Source organism: Dermacentor variabilis, unplaced genomic scaffold (genome assembly GCF_050947875.1).
Source record: "Dermacentor variabilis isolate Ectoservices unplaced genomic scaffold, ASM5094787v1 scaffold_12, whole genome shotgun sequence".
Taxonomy (NCBI): Eukaryota; Metazoa; Arthropoda; class Arachnida; order Ixodida; family Ixodidae; genus Dermacentor; species Dermacentor variabilis.
This window is the reverse complement of record NW_027460280.1, coordinates 52,026,425-52,032,424: the sequence shown is the minus strand read 5'-3', so window position 1 is coordinate 52,032,424 and position 6,000 is coordinate 52,026,425. Positions and strand designations below refer to the sequence as shown.

General features: G+C 50.6%; 1 protein-coding gene across 2 annotated transcripts in view; it reads left to right on the top strand.

The window, feature by feature from the left end:
• The first annotated feature begins 4,025 nt into the window (after positions 1–4,025).
• LOC142566164 (uncharacterized) overlaps positions 4,026–6,000 on the top strand; it is an 85,724-nt gene continuing 83,749 nt past the window's right edge. For both annotated transcript variants that reach the window (XM_075677010.1, XM_075677008.1), the window contains exon 1: positions 4,026–4,259. The gene's annotated coding sequence lies outside the window, so the exon portion shown is untranslated. The remainder of the gene's footprint in view (positions 4,260–6,000) is intronic.

Here is a 6,000-nt window from a genome sequence, read left to right as displayed (position 1 = left end):
TCCGCTCTTAATATGCTTCACGGAAATATGTTCACGGAAGCCATCCGCCGTGGTGGCGTTGTGGCTTTGGGGTTTCGCTGCTATGTCCGAGGCCGTGGGATCGAATCCCGGCCACGGCGACTGTGCATTGATTGCATGTTAAAGAACCCCAGGTGGGGAAAATTAATCCGGAGTCCCCCACTACGGCGTGACTCATTATCATATTGCGGTTCCGACATGCAACACCCCTAATTAAATAAAAGAAAACTGCGTATGCTTCACCGCAAAACTGTACTTTATTGCGGCGAAGCTGACTTAACAAAACCGGTCATTATGCAACACGTATTAGGCACTTGCTCACGCGCCCTCCTCAAGACATGTCTTGATCTGAAGCGAACTGACTTAGGCCCACACTGCCTACACACCGATGTCTTGGGCATCTGATTTCGGCTAGATGCGGCTGTGCTACATGACACGGTTTTTTTTTTCTTTCTTCCTTGTGCAGCGGGGTTGGGGTAGTTTCTTGAGACAGGTATTTATGACCGTGTCCGTACATTGAGGAGGATTGATCGAAATCCAGGAGTCTCCCGAACAAATCGGGAGAGTTGGCAAGTATGTAAAGGCTATATCATGGGACGATTCTTGCACCGTGGCCTCATACGCTGCAGACTACGAAAGCAACGTCTATATTGATGATGTAACTGGCCTCGGTAACCCTTCAGGCGTTATGCATCACTCGCTCGTTTAAGCACAGCTACTGGTTTCGCCTTTCTTTTTATCCACCTGGCCTCCTTTTACTGGTGTAGGGTAGCAAACTGGATGCACGTCTGGTTAAACTTTTTGCGGCAAAAAAAAAAAAAAAGAAAAAAAGAAGGACGCTTGTGTACTTAGATATAGGTGCACGTGAAAGAGCACCAGGCGTTCAGAATTAATTCCGAGTCCCCTACTATATCGTACCAGCACCTCCTGATCAGATGGTGGCTTTGGCCCGTAAAAGCCCAAAAAATTTAATGAATCTCACTGGCGTTGCCTTCCTCCTCTCTTCGTAGTTTCCTTTAAGGGTTTAATGGGGTACCATCAGGTTGAAATTTGACGTGAATGCGAAGCTGCTGCTTTTGACACGTTCGCATTAAGAGCTGGTCTGATGCATTAATCTTTATTTCCAGGCTAGCAAAATGGACCTGAAGCGAAATTCCCAAGCAAAAGAAAGTCTTAGGACTGTAGCTGTTTAACGCTCGCGTACTATATCATCACCACCACCACCACCACCACTACCATCATCATCATATTTGTATGTCCACTGCAGGACGAATTGCTCCCTGCGATGTCCAATTACACCCCTCTTGCGCTAGCTGATTCCAGCCTTGGGCCTGCAAATTTCCTAATTTTATTACCCCACCTAGTTTTCTTCCGCCTTCAACTGCGCTTCTCTTCCCTTGGCACCCACTCTGTAACTCTGATGGTCCACTGGTTATCTAACCTACGCATTACATGGCCAGTCGACTTCCATTTTTTTCTGCTTTATGTCAAATAGAATATCGGCTATTCCCGTTCGCTTTCTGATCCACACCGTTCTTTTCCGGTCTTTGCGCGTATTCGTGAGCTTCTCTCACGCTCGGAAAAACTTTTGTTTAGCACGTATTGAGCAGCAGAAAGCTGTATCGGGAGTTGTTCATGTTGCTCTGTAATTTTCTCATTGACGCTTTTCATCCAATTATAATAATTGAGAAGTTGATTAATTAATTAAGACTAATTATGCAATTAGGCGGAATGCAAAAAAACAAAGAATGGTCCGAGTGTCTCCAAGCGACGGCAAACAACATTACCTTGATTCTGTCCAGCTACGTGACATTTTAATATTTTTTAAATCTTTGTGCATAATACTTGGGAAACCCTGTATACTGAGGGCAGCTTGGGAGGCAGATTTATGAACCTTGTGACAGTGGCACGGGATATGGGTAAACGGAGCGTTCTGGTGCGTTGAACCGAGCTTCGGCCCGCGGTTTCGCCAGAAACATCGCCACTAATCCCGTCGCTTTTCAACCCCAGTTGACCGCCCGTGTCCCTCTCTCTCCCAGTGCCCTTGGATCTTTTTTACAGCCTTTTTCCTAGACGTCGACGGGTTCACGCTCTCCTCGGGCCCCCTTCGCTGCGGCGTCTTTCCGTGCACCGAACTCCCCCAGCGTCTGCCCCACGCAGCCGTTTGTGAACACGTCATAACGTGTCCGTGGCTTGCGCCTCCTCCGCACTCCTCTTCCATAGCAGAGTGCATTTTTTTTTTACATGCCCGAGAAGAAGCAGCGGAAGCGCAGGCGTGTTCATCGAAAATTTATATATATATATATATATATATATATATATATATATATATATATATATATATATATATATATATATATATTGAAAGTGAGCGCACGCATTTATTTTGCGTTGCATTAAATAAGGGCCATAAGGGAACAAGGGGCGCTTTATGTTTCTAGTTGACCGCACTACGTATCAAGTCGCTTCTTTGAATATACAGCGCTTTGCGAGTTTCTGCAATGAAAAGTAATAGGGAAGGCTGGATAATACAACGAACAGACAATAAATTAAGAGCGCTGGGATCTCCGCTGCCAGAGAAAACACGAAGATATTCATCGTTCACACGTCCGCTAGAATCTTGACTCGTGCCAAGGTGCCCGACTCATGAAGAAAGAAAAAGGACAGTTTCTCATTATTCGCAGGAAGCCAGAAAAGTGAGCCGGTTACAATGGCCAATTTAATGAGATTTGGTGAACAAAAGCGGATCTTTCTTTTTCAATAGCAATTACGGCGCCCGCGGCACCAGGGTACACGCCGTGCGCTGGGTCTTCAAACGTTGCCCGCGATCCTGCACGTGGATGTATTGCGGTATGGCGGGTGCACGGCGGTGCAGCTGTGTACATACGAAGACAGGAAGAGGACGAAGGAGATATCGCGACAGCGGTCGGTATCTCTAGCCTAGAATAGGCACGAATGTTCTATGGATTCGTTTATTTTCTTCCTGAAGATAGCTTCGTAGACCTTTTCAGTGCGGTGCTTAATCAAGGCAGTGCTTTATCAGGGAGGTTGCGACGCTCAGCACTCGTGCAACCGACGGCAAGAGAGACCCACCTCTGACATACTGTTTGCACTTGCTTCTGACAGCTGACCAGGCGGTTAACATTTTTTTTCTCGTTGTTTATATGGCCATTCAAGTTCCCAAATAGCACCCTGAACATCAAACGACAGCTATGTTTATTTATTTATTTATTTATAGTACCCTCAGGGCTTACAATGAAGCATTATAGAGGGGAGGGGCTAATAAATACAGATAAGTATGCAAGAAAGGAGAAAGGAAACATGAATACTAATTAGATGACAATGCATGGTACAACGTAAAAATAACTCGAGAGCGACACAAAAAACAAAAAAGCATAATGCGGTAAAAATATAATTATACAGAGAAAAACGGAAAACTTCAGTAATACAGATTAAATATAAATACATGGTATATAGGACAGGTTAGAGTGAGACAATAAGCACAGAGAAAACGTAAGGCGTAAGTGCTAAGGCGTAAGTGCGTAAGTGCGTAAGGCGTAAGTGCTGCTGAAAACGAGGTGCAGGTCTCATTTTTGTTGTCGCGTGAACGACTAGTCACAGCTCCACGGCGCCTGGCCTCAGGGCAATATGTTGTGGCATCACTTGCTTCCTCTTTCGCATCGCTCCATGGTCGTCTTGCGGCGCCATCATTGTCTCGTGCGAACGATGCAGGATCGTACTACGCGGGCGGCAGTACCATAGAAAGGGAGGAAGTCAACACAAGCAGAGCAAGGTGTGTGCGTGCGTCGCTCCTGCATAGAGCACCGGCGCAAGCTGACGGATCATGCAGCTGGCGCACGCACACCCCTGCCGAAGCCGCAGGCGAGTCGGCCCCCGCGTGCACAGCGTTCCACCCCCACACGTAGCGAGTGGACTCTCCCAGAGGGGGCGCCTCTCTCCTCGCCGACGGGCGAGCAGACAAGAGCGGAGGGCAAGGACGAGAGAGAGAGAGAGAACAGCCGGCGTTTTCGGTAGGGCGCACCGCCGCGCACCAGCGGGCGCCGGGCCAGACGCGAAAGTTGCTTTGCGACGTCGTGGTCGTCAGTCGTGTGCGAACCATGGACGTTGTTGTGCCTGACCCTTCGACCACACTACACGGACAGCAGCCCGGGTTGGTCAAGCAGCGGATTGCGTAGCCTGGACGACGTAGCACCGGTGACGGCCCGCCGCTGTCGAGAGAGGCAAGTTTTTGTTTCAAGATACGCGCGTCTGGTGGGCTGTTTGTTTGCCGGAGGAGTGTGTGTGGGGTCAGCGGGGGTCGAGCTCGCTGCGGCTGCGCTCCTTGGCGAAGTTGCACCAGCCGCGGCAGGGCTGTCCCGCGACATGTCAAGCGCATGGGCTCTCGAAATGCGAGCCTGTCTGTCCGAGTCAGCCTTTGGAATAGCAGCCCACAACCGGCGTGGCCGCAGACGAGGCTCAGCTGCTCGCCGCAACCCTGTCGGGAAAGAGAAGCGGAGAAAAGTTTGCGTACTTTAGCGCTCGCTTGGAGCGCGGCATTTGATTTTGCGTCAGCCCCAACAAGTGCGTGCGGTGGGCGAAACCGAGTCGCTGTATGCTGCTGGACGTGGGTGCCCGGTTCAAAGGCCGCGGAAAGCCTTGCAGGAGGTGCGTTTCATAAAAGTGAATCGCGTTTTCAGTGACCCATATGCAGGGCCCATTATTTATGTAGATTGGCGTCCCACGCAAAGCGGTATTCGCGATTGATTGTGTCTGCCGTCGTTTCCTTCCTGAATCGTTTCGGGGTGGCTCAATTTTTCCTTTCGCTGCTGCACCTCATTGTGATCGCAAACACTCGCTTTGCGCCTGCCCCTTTCCTAGCGACATCGTGCGAACTACCGAGACGGCCGTCATTGTGCTGGGGGCAATCTTCTCACCAGTCGGACTGGGTTCCAGCAAACGCACACACGTACCGTAACCGCGATTCGTGCCGGCGGGCCCGCGCGTGCGTGTCGCCTTTGTCAAAAACCTGCGATATCACATTCGCACGCATGCGGCGGCCGAGGCGACCACTGTCTGTCGCCTTTGCAATTTCTCCGCGGTGATGCAATTCGTTTTGACCGCTTTCCCTGGCGCGCTTGTTTTCTTCCGATGGAGGAAAGGAAGGAGAGGGGGCACTCGGTGGTTGGACTGGGCATCGGAAAGATAGCTGACCTCGATCTTTCCCGGTGCCTGTCGTCGCGAGCTGCAGCGCGGCATGCGCGACCGTCCGGGCCGTGCTGGACGTAGGGGCTTGCCTGTTGGAGCCCTCCAAGGGACCCCCTGGGGAGTGAGTCAAAAGATGAGTCAGGCTGGTGCGAATACTTCTACGTGTGCTCGCCGCCGGCTTCCGGAGCGCACTCGGCAGCCACCGAGATGAAGTGATGATACGTCGCCACAAAGGCGCCGTGACGCGACCTCCGTGCTATCTCTTCTCTCTATTTTATTCAGTTGCCGCTTTGGCTTTTGATGGAAGTAGCCGACGCGATTATCTTGAAGGATGCATCATTGCAAAAGATTCGAGGAGGTGCGACGTCGGGCGACCGCCTCCTCTTTTGCGCCGCGCGATACATCAGGGCGCCATGGTCGGATGCCTCGGAGAAAGAACAAACACTTCCGCGCTGCGTCGTTAGGTGGAAATCGTTTTCCTACCGGCTCTCCGCTTTTATTTTTCTCTTCACTGCTGCACGCAGCGATTGTATTCTGCAGCCCTGATGCCATTGTTACCATTGCCTTCCGCACTGGGATGCGCAACCTCGTTTCCGATCTGAGCCGGTCAATTAAGAAGCGCAGGATTTGTTTCTTTCGTGCGTGTTTGCATTACTTGATCTGAATTTGGTGAGCCACAATTTCTCACTGTCGCCTGTGCAGTGGTGCCATTTTTTCCATTCTTGAACGCAGCATCGCCATAAAGGATGCTGTTCTCACAGGGGTCTCGTCTCTGTT